Source organism: Microtus pennsylvanicus, chromosome 5, assembly GCF_037038515.1.
Source record: "Microtus pennsylvanicus isolate mMicPen1 chromosome 5, mMicPen1.hap1, whole genome shotgun sequence".
Lineage (NCBI taxonomy): Eukaryota > Metazoa > Chordata > Mammalia > Rodentia > Cricetidae > Microtus > Microtus pennsylvanicus.
The window spans coordinates 122,611,283-122,629,737 of NC_134583.1; the positions used below are offsets into that span (position 1 = coordinate 122,611,283).

The window sequence follows — 18,455 nt, forward strand, 5'->3', positions numbered from 1 at the left end:
TCATTATGTGAAAGTTAAAACCTTCCTTTTTAATTAGACAGAAAAGTGGAGATGGTGTGGGATGTTTTTCTGTATATGTTTTGCTTTTATTGGTTAATGAATAAAGCTATTTGGGTCAATGGCTTAACAGAGTAAAGGCAGGCAGGAAATCTGAACAGAGATAAATAGAAAGAGTAGGAAAAGTCAAGGAGACCCCATGGAGCTGCCGAAGAAGAAAGATGCAACCAGTGCCTTTCCAGTAAACCACAGCCTTGTGGCAAAACAGGTTAAAAGTAATGGATTAATTTAAGATGTAAGAGCTAGCTAGAAATATGCCTGAGACATTAGCCAAGCAATGCTGCAATTAATATAGTTTCTGTGTGATTATCTGGGTCTGGGTAGTGGGGAACAAGCGAGCAGTCTCCATTCATATGTCACCTAGCTCACTATTCTGATGAGTGATTGATGTGGAAGTGCCCAACCCACTATGGTGGTACCACCCCTGGGCAGGTGGTCCTGGGTGTATAAGAAAGTAAACGTGGTAAGCCAGGGAGAGCATGCCAGTAAGCAATGCTCCTTCATGGCTTCAGTTCCTACCTTAGCTTCCCTCAGTGGAAGCTGGGATATGTAAGCTAAATATAAAGAAACCCTTTCCCCTTCAAATGCTTTTGGTCACAGTGTTTTTACCATAGCGACATAAAGTGAACTATGAGAAAGGGGACTGCACATGATTTGGCAACAGTTAAAGGCTTCTGAGTACACAAGGACCAAAAGTGTAATCAAAAGCAAACATGCAGAGAAACTGAGGCATTTCACAAAGTGCCTACATGTGCTGCATCCTGCGGCTTCACTGCAGCCTTGTTCTGAACACAGCATGTTGTTATGAGCATGCTGTCATACCATACAACAGCAAAGCGCATGACCCGACACACCGCAGCTGAGATTCAAGACTGCTGTACCCTATGGGTTGCAATGTTCTTCCTGTACACACAAAGTTCTCTACTCTTAGAGAAACAATGACTCGATTTCGGAAAACAAAAAGTGTTCAGGTTTTTCCTTCTGTCCTCCTTCAGCCTGCAAGTCTAAATTTAATGCATCTTTAAGTTGTATTATGTTAGAAAGGCTGTTTGGTTTTAAAAATTGCTATTTAAGCCACTGACTTGAGTGCCACTAAGAAGTTTCAAGCAGGGCTGTTGCACAGAGAAACCCTGTCTTGAAAAAAAACCTGAGGGGAAAAAAGAAGAAGAGATTTAAAGCAGGTTTGGTTAGGGATTAGGCAGGATTTTTCAGAAACTTCTGAATGGCACTAAACATCCTGCTGCTCTTTTTAATCTGTCCACTTATGCAAAGTGTCATCCTCAGCGTTGACAACCATAAAATCAAAACACCAGCTAACTCTGGAAATCACCAGCAGAGGCTCTCCGTCCTACAGTATCAAATACTCAACCCGTATTTCAGTCTTCATCTAAAAATAACAAGCACAGCTGTCTCCTTAGTGTGCAAACGTGGTTGTTTTATATATTGTATAAATTTCATACATTGTAAAATTATATGTACAGCAAAAATGTTTTCAAATTATTTTCTTTCTGATTTATCACCGGGAAATGTTTAAAGCGTGTACCTCTTTTGTATACCTAATAAACAAAGGTCAGAGCTTCCCTGGTAGCAAGGGGGTGTGAGTGGGGAGTGTCCAAGAAGCTCCAGCTTAGATGACAAGATGCTGATGGTGACCACTCTCTCTGGGAGCCTCACATCTGCCCGACACTGGGCTGGGATGTTTTAAACCTCGGTTCACTCCATTGCCAGCTGAGTACCTGGATGCTTTCTGGCTCACAATAATATAAACAAGGAAGTTGGGGTTTACTGGAGCTTGTCCTGGCAAACACCACAGCTGGATCCCAAACCCAGCTCCACCTGATCACACGGCACCCCTTTGCCAAATACTGAGATTTCAAGTGTGGGCCTTGACATCTGACTTTTAAATATATATATATATATGAATAAATTCTTATTTTGGGGGAAATCTATACAAAAGTAAGTTCTTAGCAGTGGGGATGCTCACCAGGTGCTCTGTAGCTGTTGAGAAGGTTACCTTGGTTACTACTACCAACAAGAATCCCATCCCTTACGCAGAGCTGGTGAGGCCAGCCTGATCTACAAGGGAGTTTCAGGCCAGCCAAGGTATAGCCTTGGCTCAAAAACAAAAAACAAAAACAAAAAAACAAAAAAAAAAAAACTTTCTTAAACATCCTGTCAATATACTATGCTAAATTAAAACATGAATCTTTATAATTTTTATTTTCAACCTATTCCATTCTGTGGGTATATTTTTATATACCCATTAGCCATTTATAATTACCACACACAAAAAATAAATTAAAAGGACTATGGATTTATGTTTTATCATTTTGTAGCACTTATACTTATCTTGTTTGTTTTGTTTTTTTGAGACAGAGTTTCTCCGAATAACCCTGACTTTCCTGGAACTTGCTCTGTAGACCAGGCTGGCCCCAAACTCAGAGATCTGCCTGCCTCTGCCTCACGAGTGCTGAGATTAAAGGTGTGTGTCGTCACTGCCCAGCTCCTATTATTTCTTTTTTAAAATACATATCAAAATTGGAATCTGTCAGTTTGGTTCCAAAAAACATACATGGTTATTCTTATATATGTAGTATAAATACATTTTATATATTATATATGTGATGTAAACATATAGTTGTATTTAGGGATAACTTGTTTTCCCAGTCTAATACAGAATACATTTTTAATTTATTAAAAATTGTGTAACTTAGTATTCTAAAGCAAAAAAAAATCTTTCATGGGAGGGAATGGGAGGAGATGAGGGAGGGGAAACTGCAGTCAGGATGTAAATAATACATTTAATTAAAAAGAAAACTTTCTCACTGCATGGTGGCAAGTTCTACAGAGTGAGTTCCAGGACTGTCAGGTTTGATACACAGAGAAACCCTTTCTCAAAACAGCAGCAACATCAACAAAAATCTTTCATTACTGAAAATATCTTTAAATCTTTAAAATCGTGCAAACTTCCTGTTTACTCTTGAGTATTTTCCTTGTAATTCTTTTTAATATGAAAAAATAATATTCTTAGCTGGTTTGGTGGTGTACACCTGTGATATCAGCACACCAGCGATCACATTAGAAGGACTGAAAGATTGAGGCCAGCTGGGGCAGCATATTGAGAACTTGTTCTATTAAAAATAAAAGAAAACAAAAGATAGTTTTCTTTTTTAAAAAAATAAAGAAAAAGATTCAAAGAATCATACATACCTAGATGAATTTGTCACACTGGTTTCATGGATGGTTCATTAATAAAAAAAATGGCTGATGTGGGATTCCCCTCTTATGTTATGATATGTTTTATTGTCATTGGTTAACAAAGAAGCTGTTTTGGCCAATGACTTAGCAAAGTAAAACCAGGCAGGAAATCTGAGGAGAGAGAGAGTAGGAGGAGTCAAGGAGATGCCATGTAGCTACCAAACAAGAGATGCTGAAACTTTACTGGTAAGTCACAGCCTTGTGGTGATACACAGATTAACAGAAATGGATTAAGATATAAGAGGTAGCGAGAAATATGCATGAACCATTGGCCAAACAGTGTTGTAATTAAAAAAAAAACAAAGGAAGAAAAGGGAAAGTGGCAGTGCACGTCTTTAATCCCAGCAACAGCAGCAACAACAAAGGAAGGAAAGGCCTGGAGATCATCCTGTCTCTGCCCACCACAGTGCTGGGGTCCATGTGCACGCCATGCCTGGCTTTCGGTGTGGGTGCTGGGATCTGAACTCAGGTGTCAGCTATGGAGATTGTGTGGACTCGCTCTTCAGCAGACTTGTATACTCATCTTTGTCAGAATGGAGGCTGGTTTGGGCTCGGCAGTGTTTTGGTCACACATGGAATATTTCCTCCATACCATGTGCTGCAGAGCTATATGCAGAAGGCTCGCTGCATCCCTAGCAAGCACGTGTTAATGGTCAGTGGCAACAACACCCCAAATGTTTGAGAAAATCAAGATTAAAGACACTGGTGTGGTTCAGTGTAAGAGCTGCGTCCCTCTCTTTAAAATCCACTGTGAAAAATCAGGTGAGCCACTGCTCGCTTAATACGTGTGCTAGGAAGACAGGAAGGGGCCAAGGAAGCTTCAGGTCAGCCTCCCAGACTCTAAGGAGTCAGAGGCAAGGCCCCAGAGGTGACAGAGTGTCTGTGACTCTGTGTTCTTTTGGTGACTCTCCCGACCACAGAACTGAGAACCACTCCCCAACATCAGCAGGGGCTATGGTGTCCCTTCCTTCCCAGTCATCTTTCCCAACTGCATCTAACCTTGGGGATGACCTAGTGTCTGAACTTTGTGTCCTTGACCACAGCTCACTTTCCGCATCTCCTGGGGGAGGGCAGACTAGATGGAAGAAGAGTGATTGACGTATCTTTGAAACTCATGCAACACAGCATAGGCGCAGGGCAGCTTCACTTTGTCCTTCATGCTGGGGGCCGGTGGCGACCACTCACACCATCAATTTCTTCATGAATGTTGGTTGCAGAGACATTGTAAGGGCTACCCAGGCCTATATTCTCAGGAGACCTGGAAACACTTCCACGAAGAGATAGAGATAGAATGTGGCCTAGAGAAGGCTTCGTGGGAGTCAAAGCGATGTTACTGGGAGCCCTGTTCTGCTGCAAATCCTAACGACTAGGCTGTTGGAAACAAAGGCCGGGCAGCAATGTGCACAGATGCATTGAGCTTAGGAAAAGACCCAGGCGGTCCCAGCTGATCACGCGGTTTCCAGCAAATCAGACAGAAAGGGAAAATGTTAGCTCCTTATCAGGCTGGGAGCACCTCTAACAGCTATGCTCACTTTCCGCATCTCCTGGGGGAGGGCAACTGCGTTTTGAGCGGTAAATACTGACTTCCCACAGTCTGTATTCTGGGAACAGGCGTGAGATTCTCCAGCTTCCCTACAAACTGTGATCTAATGTTTGACTTCACTTTAAAAGCACGGCTGAGCCCCACCTCATGATCTCTAAGCAGTTAGAGGCGGCTGTAGAAGGGAGACTTCCCTTCAGTGGCGCAGCTACTGACAGGTGGCCCATTCTGTCAGCAACACCTCACTAAACTCATTGGCACACACGCATATGCACGCACGCGCACAAAACAAAACATGAAAATAGGGGAACTAGGGGACTATCCGGGAAAAGGAAAGTGGTCAACAGGAGAGGGAAGTGGGAGAAAGGAATAGGACCTAAATACATCATATACTTGCATGTAAAAGTTACAATGAAACCCATCATTATAAGTAATTAGTATATACCAATAAAAAGAAATATAAAAATTCCTTCAGAGTTTACATTTACATCCTTGGGGAGTTTGGTACGTTATAAAGGTGGGAAAATAGAAGCCTGAAAGATGACAGACCTCACGTGAGGTCACACTGCCAGGTGTTGGCACAAACAAGCGTGATTTCAGTATGAAAACCCCACTATGGCTCAGTTTTTTGCTCTCTTTTTCTAACATATGAGCTTTGAGATTCATAAGCCCTATTTTTGAACTTAAATGAAACTCATTTAGTTCCTAAGTTCTTCTCTTCCTTATCAGCACTAGGGGACATAATTCTGTCCCTCAAAACCAAACCCCTTCCCAGGAAGGGTGGCAGCCCCGCCCTCTTTCCAACAGGTACCTTGCACCTCTGGGTGCTTCACAGGCAGCAGAATCCCGAATCCCAGGGTGACACTGGTTGTCTTGGCAACGGCTCTAAACAGGTTGGACCCACAGGTTGCCAAGTTCTCCAGATCAAATTCAGATTTCAGGTTGTACTTCTCCTGTAGGTGGTAGAGTTAGGGGCTCTGTGAGCTCAAGAGGAGGCGATGGTTTCCTAAAATCCCCCCATACAAGGTTTCACTCCTCACAAGATTCCTTTTGTATGCTGTATTGTTGTGATTTGAGCAATCAGTCATGAGGTGAAGTCTCCTGCTCTCGACGCTCAGGTTAGCCAAGACACAGACGTGTGCCCCTGGCATGCTACCTCATCTCTTCCCTAAGTTTCAGAAAGCTTTAACAGAGGTGGAGTGTTAAAAGAGGAAGCGCTCACGACAACATCTCATGCATGAACACTTGGCAGATGATAGGTTTCTGTATTTCATGAAAGAAGAGCTGAAAACTGCTGGAGCCCAGTGTAGGAGGTCACTGGTATGTGACAGCGACCAGCTTTCCTTTTTCTACCTGGCTCTAGGGCTCTTCTGTAGCTCGTTTGCTTTGTAGAGCAGGCTGGCCTCAAACTCACAGATTTACTGTTGGGAGCTGTAAATTCAGGACCTCCCCAGGTCCTGAATTTCTGGTAAACAACTTGTAATGTTTGCAGCTGCTCTGAGCACGAGACCCTCAGGAGTTCCTGATGGCAGGGGAGTGGTTTCTGGTGGGTTTGGCTGGGGCGTGGCTATCAGTTAAGGATCCCTATATAAGCGGGTCTGGCACACAATAAAGGGGGCATTCTTGGGGCATTCCTGTTTCAAGGGTGACCAGTGTCTCTGTGTGAGTTTGTATAAAGGGGGCATTCTTGTTTCAAGGATGACCCGTGTCTCTGTGTGTCTGTCTGTGTGTCTTTGTGTGTTTCAATCTCCAGCCCCTTGCCCGGTTCACTAACTGTGTGGTAGCACATAGAGCGCAGACAGATGTGGTGCACCGCCATTTGCCTGCCTTTTTCTGCAACTTGTTTGCTATGTAGAGCAGGCTGGCCTCAAACTCACGGACACTTACCTGCTTTTGCCTCTGAGTGCTAGAGTTTTCTTTTTCCCAGAGAAACACATGGTTCCCCTAACGTTCACCAGAATGAATGGGCTGTTTGTTGCAATGGACCTCCTAGGTAACTGGAATAAGTGTAAACACCTCAACTAACTCAGGGAACTCCAAACAGTGGAAGGGACATTGTTATTCTCCTCTCAGACATCTTTTCTGGGGAGCCTGGCTATATAAGTCAGCCCCCGCCAAGGGTTGTGGGAATATGGCACTTATGATACAGCTGAGTGGTGTTTTCCTCTCATCTCTACAGCTGGGGGACTCTTACGTGGACAGTTCTAATTTTTAGAACCCAGAAGGGGTTTTCCAACTTGGAGCTCCAGATGTGATTTTAGAGTCACGCGGTTTCCCCAGACACACAGTGTTTTGTGTTCAGCTGCATTCCAAGGTCCGATGCCAGGCAATAGCTGTTACTAAGTGTATACACCATCACTTACGATTCATGTACTGCGCATTTGTTTCAAATCCTTTATCCAGCAAGCCACATAGTACCAGAACTGCAACAATGACCTTCATATGGGACTCTGCTTTTCTGCATCTTCATGAGGGCTCAAATACAGAAAGGGAAGAGGTCCCCTCCCTAGGTTCCAAACCTCCTCAATCTTGCTGAGGAAACAGTCAATGCAGTCCCGAGGGTTAGCAGGATCCAGGGACACTTGATGCTCCTTCATTTTTTCCAGAATGAAAACCTTAACATCATCAAGTCTTTTCAAGGCTTCCTATGTTTTCCAGAAATATACTCCATAGATGTTGGCCATAGATTGTACATCTAAAACCGAAAGTGAGCAAACACAAAACCTCACAAATTCATCTGTGGGGAGTGGTGTAACAAACAGAAGGGGAGGGAAAGTAACATGAAAAGAGGAGTGTCCCCTCCATCTCTGGCGTGTCCTCCCTCTGCTCAGCCAGAGTCAGTGAGGAGAAGCGGACTGGGTGGTTTCAGTGGAGACTGGGAACGCACTTCCTCAATCCCCTCCACCCTCCCTCCTTCTCCCTTTAGTTCACAGTGCCGGGCTTCACAAACATCAGACAAGTGTTCTATGACTGATCCACACTCCCGGATTATGAATTTTTCTGAACACAACAGTTGGAGTAAGCAGAGGTCAAACTTCCCCAGATGCTGGGCTGACCTCGGCATACACACATGAAAGGGCACTGTGCTCACAGGTCAAGGGAACCCAGAGCCTTTGACTCTGTAATGGTCTTGGAGTAGCTCAATAAGGACAGTGACAAACTTGGGTAGAAGCTGGGTCCTACCTGGCACCACACACAGTTCACTTGGTGAAAATTTTTATTTAGGAGGTCCCCTGCGGGTGAGGAATGTCTTGTTGAAGAGGATGGAGCAGATCACGTTGCAGGGAGCGCAGGCCAGAATGAAGGTGGGATCAAAGGGCTCAGCTAGGGGTGGGGGGATTTGAACAGTGAGATTTGTGTTTGCAGTGCTCAAGATTGAGCCCAGCCTACTCCCAGCGCCTCAACAATGAGCATTCTAGTCATCTTGTTTTAGGATTTCAAGAACTGGTGTCTCTTTTCAAATATCTACATATGGTTTATTCATCTAAACTTCCTTTATTAGGATGCAAGCATCTTCTAGTCATATTAATTACACATGTATATATTAGCATATACAGTACATATGCCATTAGCATATTCCATTATTCTCAGAGCATGAGATACCATATGCTCTCTATAGTATTATACTATAATTATAACACATATTATTATTGTGTGTATAATAATAGCAATGAGCAACATTATGGAACATTTCAAATATATTGGGTATTATACAAATGCCTTTTACTATATCCTCAAATCTTTCTATTGGTTTTGATTTACAGCCTGATTTTTTCAAATAATGAAAATATAGCTTATGTCCAAATGTACAGCTAATAAAGTACCACAGTTAGATACTGAATTGACTGAAAGCCCTGCAGAGCCCTAACCACCAGCTTCCGGGATGAGGTTCCTATTCTGATTGATGTCTTCACAGACAGGGCCAACCTTGGGCCAAGGGACTCCTAAAGGAGAGGCAAGGACCTGGGACAGGCTGTAGGCTTCACCTCCCTCCACAAGGCATGGGGCTTCCTCCTGCACCCTCTCTTCCAGGCTCCTCTTCCCCATCCCAAAGTTCTTCAGCATCACGAGTGAGAAGCATTGCAGAAGCTTCCACCTCTCTCCGTTAGTGAAGATGAGTCCTGGGAAGAGAAATAGAAGAGCAGGTGTCCTGTATCACACAGGCCAACTTCCCTACAGCTCTTCCTTCTCCTGTCTACCTACCCTGTGTTGTCTTCCTTATCTGGATTAGAGCCGGCAGCCCAAGCCACGTGGAGAGCAGTTCAACTGAAATGTCTGCCATAGGAAATGAAAATAAGCAAAAACCTGTTTCATTTTCCTAGAGACATATGCTAAAGCATTGTCTGTCTTTATATGTACAGCTATACCCATGATGGCTATAACTTCTAGCAAGTGTGTGATTACCAAATCAGTTGCCCATTGAAAACCTGAATGGATATCAGTGGTGTGATATACATACTTTGGTTTTCCAAGTTCTACAAAATGGAACACATTCATCTGCCAGATTTCATTCCTTTGAGTATACTTTGGTTTACTTCCCACAGGTAGTGTTTGGTTGTATAGAGAACAAGTAGGACATTTCCTTATACTCTCCTTGACTTGTTACATTGTGATGGGAAAGTCCTCTTTTAAACCTTTGCTATTGACATGATGGTTTTAATGAAATTCTGAGGCTTTCAGCACATTACCAATCAATAATCGATCAATTTCTGCCCAGCCTCCAGAGCAGTCCTATTGTACCCCTACCCTCCAGAGTGGTCCTATTGTGCCCCTCCCCCTGCAGAGTGGTCCTATTGTGCCCCTACCCCTCCAGAGCTGTCCTATTGTGCCCCTCCCCCTCCAGAGCAGTCCTATTGTGCCCCTACCCCTCCAGAGCTGTCCTATTGTGCCCCTACCCCTCCAGAGCTGTCCGACTGTGCCCTTCCCCCTCCAGAGCGGTCCTTCACAGCTCTACAGATAGCCTGGCCCCCTGGTAAGTCAGGATGTCCCTGCAGCTCCACAACTGTAGCGCATTTTCCCACAGTGCCACCTTCACCCCCACATGAAGCTGCACCCCAAGTACTGCCTCCCTCCAATCCTCGACTTTTGAGTAATGACTCCTGCTATAAAAGCTTTTCATGTGGTTTAACTCGATCCTGTCCACAGAGTTAAGCTACAGGCAATGTCATCTGACTTGATGCTCATCTCCAAGGAGCTACAACAACTCTTGTATGATGAAACGTTAAGTTCTTCATCATTTCTTTCATTTTCTTTTCTGAGCTCCTAAACCCCATGGGTAACCTGGGTAGTATAAGAAGCCTTTTGTTTTTTTTATTTTTCACTGTAGATTTTCTAGGTTATGCCCAAGTTTAGACCAATGAACTGATTCATAATGAGCCCTGAATAATTCCAAGATGAGGGCTGGTTCTGCCAGAAGACAAGACAACTACGTTGAAAAGTTTGAGTAACTTGATATCCTGAACTTCCAACCTCAAGGTAGTTTAGGGGACTCTGGAGATAAGGGTTAAGCCACGTGACCAAAGATCCATGAACTGGAGAGATGGCTCAGTTGATGAAGAGCTTACCCCACAAATATGAGAACTGAGAATCTGAGTTTAGATCCTCAGTGCATAAAAAACTGGGTGTAGCGGTGCAGACCTGTATTCCAGCCCAAGAGTGGGAGGGGGAAGAGACGGAATTCCTGGGGCTTGTTGAAAAGTAAAGTGAAAATTAAGGCCTGCACACACACATACACACACACACACACACACACACGCACGCACACACGCACACATGCACACACATGTGCATGCACGCACGCACACACACAACATATGCACACACACATGCACTCACGCACGCACACATGCACGCACATGCACACACGCATGTACGCACATACACACACACACACACAGTCATGCTCATGTAATATTATCTCAGCTTATACTCTGGACACCAAGGTTAAGGTGAGCTTCCCAGATATGCTTCATTCTTTAAAACCTCTGCGTTTGGGATCCTCCGGCTCAGTATGTAATAAAATTGTAATTCTAAGCCTACCACCTTCCTGAGTTCTGTGAGATATTATGCAAATGACTAAATCTGAAGCAGTCATGGGAACCCCCTAAATTTTAACTGGTTGATAAAAAATGCGAGTGATCTGGAACCTTTAAGTGTCATGAGAGGTCAGTCTTGTTGGGAACTAGGCCTATTCCTTGTGGAATCTTTGATAACTCTGAGCCATTTGCATTGGAATCCATTGCAGCATTGCAAGCTTGTGGTTAGTTGCTAAGTTCAAAACAGACATGGAATAAGTTAGTAATAAGATCTCTTTCCCCTAAATATTCAGGCATCAAGGGAGGTTAGTATGCATTTTGGTTTGAAACAGACCACATCCTTTCTGGCTGTCTTCAATTATGGGCAGAGGTCCTCTCCCAAGGAATTCATCACCTTGAGTGAGTAGACCTTCCTTCACCACATCGGATCCGTGTAGAACCACAGCAGGCCAGGATCCAAAGTACAGAGTGTAAATAGGCCGTACTCTTCGGCCAGCTAGAAGGAGACAGAACCCCTTGCGAAAGCGATATTGTGAAATCTTTCTATTGGACGCTGGTAAATAAGCGTTTTCCACAAGGCGTGGAATTTAACGTAAGGTTAGGAATTTAACCTTACGTATCCAGTCCTTTCATCCCTTCATTTACACGTGCAACCTTACTCGGCATCTGTACCGCATCAGACGCTGCACACCAAGGAACTACAGTTAGTTTTCAGGCATCTGCACTGGCCTGCCCTTGAGGTCCTGACGGGATACGTGCTCAGCTGCAGCCACTAAGGGCACCTCCTGTGCACATTCGCTACATTCCCTGTTAAAAGGTGGCCTTGCCCACTTCCCTTTTCTTTTTCTTTCTCTGTCTGTTCCTTTCTCTCCCTCTGCTTCTCTGCCTCTCTCTGTCCCAGTCCCCCAGCCTCTCTTCTCATCTGCTGTTCCCGACCCCAGAGGACTGTCTCCATGTGAGTTCTGTCACAAGGCGTCTTTCTCTCTCATGCCACTTTTTAAATTACAACAGCCATTATAGAACTTAAAATCCAATGGAAGTAAGAGGGAAGAAACATTCATATTTGGGGTAGGGTATGTTCAGCATACATTCTATCCATGCATGAGAACGTCCTTATGTTACACAGTCTCATGTACAATGAATATACACGGTGAAAAGTTTAAAAAAGAAATAACCAAATAAATAACATTGTAAAGCCAAGAACGGTGATAAGGAGTGTAGTATTGGATGCCAAAGAAGAACGTAATAAAAAAAAGTGGGGAAAGATCTAGAAAGGGATCCCATTTATATTAAACTAAAGACATAGATACACACTCAATAGAATTTTTTTCAGTCATAAAGGAGAATGGAGCTCTATCCCTGCAGGAAAATCAATGCGGCCGGAGATAATCAGATCAAGCTAGTCTCAGGGGATGCTGAGAATCACATCTGGGACCCCGAGCTACACTCCTATTCCCCAAATAAATGTGCATATATATATGTGGGGGGACTGAACATCCCACGGCATACATGTGGAGGTCAGAGGGCAATCTTGGGAGTCAGCCTTTTGCCTGATATCTTGTTTGAGGCTGTCTCTCCTTGTTGCTTGCCTCTGTTCTGTATCTTGCATATCTGCTAGGTCACAAGCTTCTGGGGAGTCTCCTATCTCCACTCCCATCTCACTGTAGGAACACTGGGGTTACAGACACACACAGTGAGACACACACTGTGCTCAGCCTCAAGTGGGCTCTGAGGATACGAACTCTGGTCCTCACGTTTGCTTGGCAAGAGCTTCACTAGGCATCCCCTTAGCCCCCAACAAACAGATACATGCAAAGTTGTGTTTTGATAATTTGTTTAAAACTTGAGTGTGTTTTCTCTCACTGGGGAGTTCTATATTTTACACAGACATATAAAAAGCATATGTGTTCAGATTGTATTAAAGCAGAAGTAAACTGTCTGGGGGATAAGGGAGGATTAATGGGAGTGGGGAGGGGAAAGAAAGGGGAGGATAGCGAGGTACGTGTGGGGATGGTCGAAGCATAACATATACCTGTATAAAAATGGCCTTATATAGCCCAGTGTTAAAAATCAAATGAACACTAAAGATGAAGCCAGGGCACTGGCATGTGCCTGCCTGTAATGTAGCACTTGCTGAGTGGAAGCAGGAAGACTGGAGTTCATGGACATCCTTGGCTATGTAGTGAGTTCGAGGTCAACCAAAGTGGACAAGACCCTGTTGCCGCCAAAAAACGAATAACACCAAAATACTCCCCAAAGTCTACAGAGGCAGAGGAAACAGCCAGGGGAGGGGCTTAGGGGAAGCTGTCAGGTACAAACAAAGGAGTATGTACAGATGTCGATGGTAGCAATGTTCCAAAGGGAGAATGGAGCACTGAGACCGCCTGCCAGTGAGGACGATCCTCAAACCCACTTTATGACCCTACACTAGAATCCAAAGCAGCCACTTGAAATTACATGAAGTGCCGAACAAATTGGTGAGAAATAAAATGACATTTCAAACCAATTCTAAGGATGGAGATATAGCTCGGGGTTGTAGGTTTGATTCCCCTCAAATCCATGTGTATACAAGGATTCCCAGTTTTCCTATTTTGTTTTTGTTTGTTTGTGACTCTCATTTCTAAAAGGCTCAAAGGATCGCCGTGTGTTCATTGTTCCCTTCTGGCTCCCCGCGTTTTCTCCTTTGTTCTTTCTCTTTCCTTTCTCCTCTATTCTTCCACTCGCCTCCTAGCTCCACCCGGACAGTGGAAATCCTGTTGTTCTCTGCCACCCTTTGCTCTCCCCGGAGAAGTGTGCACGGAGAGAGGACTGCTGCGCTTTGGGATACAGCCTGCCAGCCGTTCTTCTCTCAGCCCCTCTGAGTGGATGACTCTGTATCTTCCTGGGTTTCTCAAATACACAATATACCAAATTAGAGGGGTTTCCAAATCATGTAAATTTACCTGCATTTAAAAATAAGAAGCTTTATTAAACTTATACAAAGAAACAACAGCTTATATCCTAAACTCTCTTTATGACGGAGCCCATCATCCACAGCATTGACAATGTGATAGGAAGTATACCTCAATGTAAAATTCAACACTGGAAAGCTGTCAAATATGAGAAGGTACTGGCATGACATGAAAGAAGGCAAAGGATTTTTAAGATGTAGAAAGCAAGAGCAAGTACAGGAAATCCTTAATAATTGTGAGTTTACACACTTAAAAACTTCTGTTCTATTGAAGGACCCAATAATAAAATTGATCAGTAAGACCAAAATTGCAGAAAACTTAATGCTTTATCTTGTACCTCTTTGTTGGCATACAAAAAGAAAAAAAAAAGAGTTCCACAATAGCCCAGAATGGAGTATAACAGAGGTTTATTCATCTGGGGATAAACTCACAGAAAGAGTGGCGATCTGCAGTCCTCTCCATGTGCTGGGAACTGGAACCGAATCCAGCAGCCAAGAGGTCCACATGCTTTTCATCTGCATTTACAGTACATGAGGCCACACCCAAAGTGGGCCGCTATCTTAACGGCTATTGGCGGAAGGAGTTCCCACAGCACCTTTTATCAAACTTGCCAACAGATCCTGTGGACTTAGGCTTCCAGGTACATTAGAATTTAGCCACCTTTTCTTACCTCCTCTGTTCCTAACACTAGTCTAAGCCACCATCATCTCCCCCTGGGCTATTGTTGCACAGGTACCCTCCTCTTTCTTAGCATCTTTGCAATCTACCAAAACTACCCAAGTTCGCAGAGCCATGTGGTTAAAACATAAACGTATTTTGTCACTTCATCTAAAACCTTAGGTGCCCTGTCTCTTGGAATAGAAGTAAAGCTCTTATAGCAGCCCTGAAAGTATCGTAAGATCACTCTTCTGGATTTCTTTCGCACTTCTGCCCACTTTCTTCTCTTATTTTACCCCACTCACCTCCTTGATGCTCCTTCACTCTCCTCTGCACCTTTTGCTTCCAAGTACTAGATCTTGTTCCTTTGGCATAGACTGTACTTTTCTTGGGTTAATTTTATGACTTTATCGGGCATCTTATTTGGCAGTTTCTCACAAATATAAGCATATGACCCAGCAACCTTGTGCCTCTTGGTATCGCAAAGAAACTGCTAACTGCGGACTACACAAAAACCTACACGTGGATGTTTACAGCCATTTATCTGTAGCTGCCAAAGGAGAATAAATACCTAAGCTGCGTTAACTCAGACAGAAATGATTTGTTAAGCCATGAAAAGACAAGGCGGAATTCTTGGGTGCTTATTATTAAGCAGAAGAAACCAACTGGGAAAGGTTACACGGTATATGACTCATCTATATGACATTTTAGAGAATGCAGAACTACGGAGACAGCAAACGAGCTGTGGTTGTCAAGGCAGCACAGGCATTTCTAGGACAGTGGAACTGTTCTGACATGTTAAGGGCAGATACACACCATTGCACATCTGCCCAGAGAATGTACCCAGGGAGAACTCAAGCATAAACTTGGGACTCTGGATGATAATGATGAATCGATGCAGTCCCTCAGTTATAAAAAAAAGATTCCTCTTGATGTGGGATATAAACAGGTGATGTATCTGGAGCTCAATTACACTTTAAAACTCCCTGTCTCTAAAAGTAAAGTTGGGCCAATGAGATGATTCAGCATTACCTGACCTCTAGTGGCTTTAGCTTTGCCTCTCTCTGGTTTGGGGCAAGATTTATTTATTAAAATACAAATAATATACCACTATACGGGGTAATCAATATGCAGTTTGTCTGAATTTTCCTTGTTTGCCTGAACTCCAATTCAGCTTAATATAGCTAATAAGATGCAAATCCTGGCTGAGGAGCAAATGGAGAAATCTGGAGGGCAAACTGGTTCTTTCAGTCTCTCTATTCACGCACCAAACACTTACTGTATGTAGGCTGTTTTCAGTGAGGGGTATGATCTGGCAGGGAAGTTTTTCAGTCAAGGCTCAAGTTTCTGCAATCAGCTGTTATTTTGAACAGCTCCTCTAGAGAGAGCACTTCTTTCTGGCCCTATGGTAGGCAGAGAAAGCTAACCCATAGGCCACAACTTAACAAGTTAAACAACTGCTCACCCATTTTCCTGGCCTTTTTTAGACTATGCGCCCTCTTAAACCGCCCCTAAACTCTGAGCGTCCACTGTCCTAACTGCTCCAATGAACAAGGTTAAGGAGTGTGGTGAAGACCTGGATCTGTGGTATAGCTCAAAGCTTTACTCTGCTACTTGGTTTTATTTTTTGAAACAGGGTTTCTCTGTGTAGCCCTGGCTGTCCTAGAACTCATTCTGTACACCAGGCTGGCCTCAGACACATAGACATCTGCCTGCCTCTGCTCTCTGCTTCCTGAGTGCTGGGATTAAAGGTGTACACCACCCACTGAGCTCACTTGGCTACTTGTTATTCATGTGTTTTTTGGGTCAAGTGACCCTTCTGATCCCCAGGTGTAGGATGATAGCAGAACCTCTTATGGTTGTGAGGATTCAAAGAGAACACCTGCAGATGGGGACCTGTGCCAGTAAACAGAAACTTATTGACAGGGACTTGCAGAGAGCGGACCTCATGCTTCCTGGTACTAATGAGGCAAGAGTCTAGGAAACTGCGTTTTAAAATGTAACACATTACTTTCCCACTGCTTCAAACACATTGCATAATCACCATTTCCAGCTGGCTGCCTTCCATCCATCCTTTGAACCGGCTCAAATCACACACTGTTTCCTAGAAACCACCAGATTCTATTGATCTTCACTGATCTTGCCATGCTTCTCATCCTCTTTACTTGACACACCGCCCCACCTCCAAAATTACATGCCTTTTTTTGTTGCTTTAGCAGCACAGTAGGTACCTAATACTTATGTGAGAATGCATTTTTCTACATTAAAAAACAGAAATAATTAAAAAATGAATTAGAAAACAATGGCAAAGAGATAATATATGGTTATCATATTCCCTTTTGTGCTGTAACAGTATCTGAAACTGGGTAATTTATAACCAATATAAATTATTTGGCTCTTGGTAAGAGACTACGAAGTTAGCTGAACTTCTGCCAGTGCTTCAGCAAACACTGGTTTTTCTGTTGTCATTCTTTATAGGTGCTAGGCTAAGGAGTCTTCAAATCCCTAAGTTCTGCTTCCTTTTAACATCCCATTTCTATATCATTTTTCCCCTTGTGTTTTGCCATCTACAGCTAAAAGAAGTCATGCAGCTGCTTCAAGATTATAGACCGAAATGTCCTCAAATAGGGTGAGTAGTAGTTACTGCTAGAGTCTTTACTCACATGCGCTGGGATCTGGGTTCAGTGCCCTGTATAACAAAGAAAGGAGATTTCTTCCACTAGGTATCTTGAGAACAATCTTAAGATTCATCCTGTAGAACGCCTTGTCACAGTCACAATGACCTTCTTTTCAGCTTGCAACAATGATAACCTTTACTCCAGTTCTCAACACTTAGTTCCTATTTCTGCTTCCTCAGAACAGTCTTGGGCATCCCATTTGTGGTATCTTAAAACTCACTTTCCCTACAGCTCTCCTTGCTAAGCCCTCATGACAACTTCCTGACTCTGTTTACAGCAACCCAGGCTGTTTCTAGCCTGCCTCTCCAAATGCCTCTACTAATTACTCACTTCCAAAACTATGTCCACATTTTCAGATGCTCATTACAGGAATGCCCCACTCCTCTGGAACCAACTTCTCGTTGTTCATCTTGCACTGCTCTAAAGGAATGTTGTAGACTGTAATTTCTGCAGGTAGAAACCTTTGACTCTTCTGGAGGCTGGAAATCTAAAAGTGAGGACAATGCCTGATGAAAACCTTCTCACTATATCTGTCATCTCATAGCAAAAAGTAGAATGTAAGAAACGAGGGTGAGAGGGGAAAAGGGAAGGAGGGGAGGAGGCAGCATACACATGGGGACAAAAAAATGAACTCTTTCTTGCCATAAAGGTCTAAATTCATTATACCCATTACTTAGTCTCCTCTCTGGAGTTTCTCTCTCTCAACACTGGTGACTGGAGTCTGTTCTAAGATTTTTTTTAGTACAATTTTTTTTCTCATTTTACATAGCTATCCCCATTCCTAGTCCTTCCCCTTCTCCAGCTCCCCCCCCCCCTTGTCCACCATCCACTCCTCAGAAAGGGTAAGTGAGGCTTCCCACGGGGAGTCAACAAAGTCTGACACTTCACTTTGAGGCAAGACCAAGGCCCTCCCCCCATATCTAGGTTGAGCAAAGAATCCCTCCAAAGAGAAAGCTCCAAGACACCAGTTCAAGCACTAGGGATAAATCCTGGTTCCACTACCAGTGGCCCCACAGACTGCCCAAGCTTCACAACTGTCCCCTACATCCAATGGGCCTAGTTAGGTCCCATGCAGGCTCCCCTGCTATCAGTCCAGAGCCAGTGAACTCTCACTAGCTCAGGTCAGCTGTTTTTGTGGGTATCACCAACATGGTCTTGCTCCTATTATCGCTCCTCCCTCTCTTGGGCTGGTCTCCAGAAGATTGGCCCAATGTTTCACTGTGGATCTCTGCATCTGCTTCCATCAGTTGCTGGATGGAGGTTCTATGATGACAAATAA

The 18,455-nt window shown here is 43.8% G+C and overlaps 1 pseudogene; it reads right to left on the reverse strand.

Annotated features, from left to right (window-relative positions):
* The window catches only part of LOC142851422 (cytochrome P450 2C44-like), a 29,426-nt pseudogene extending 11,841 nt beyond the window's left edge, over positions 1 to 17,585 (reverse strand).
* Between the last annotated feature and the right edge of the window lie 870 nt (positions 17,586 to 18,455).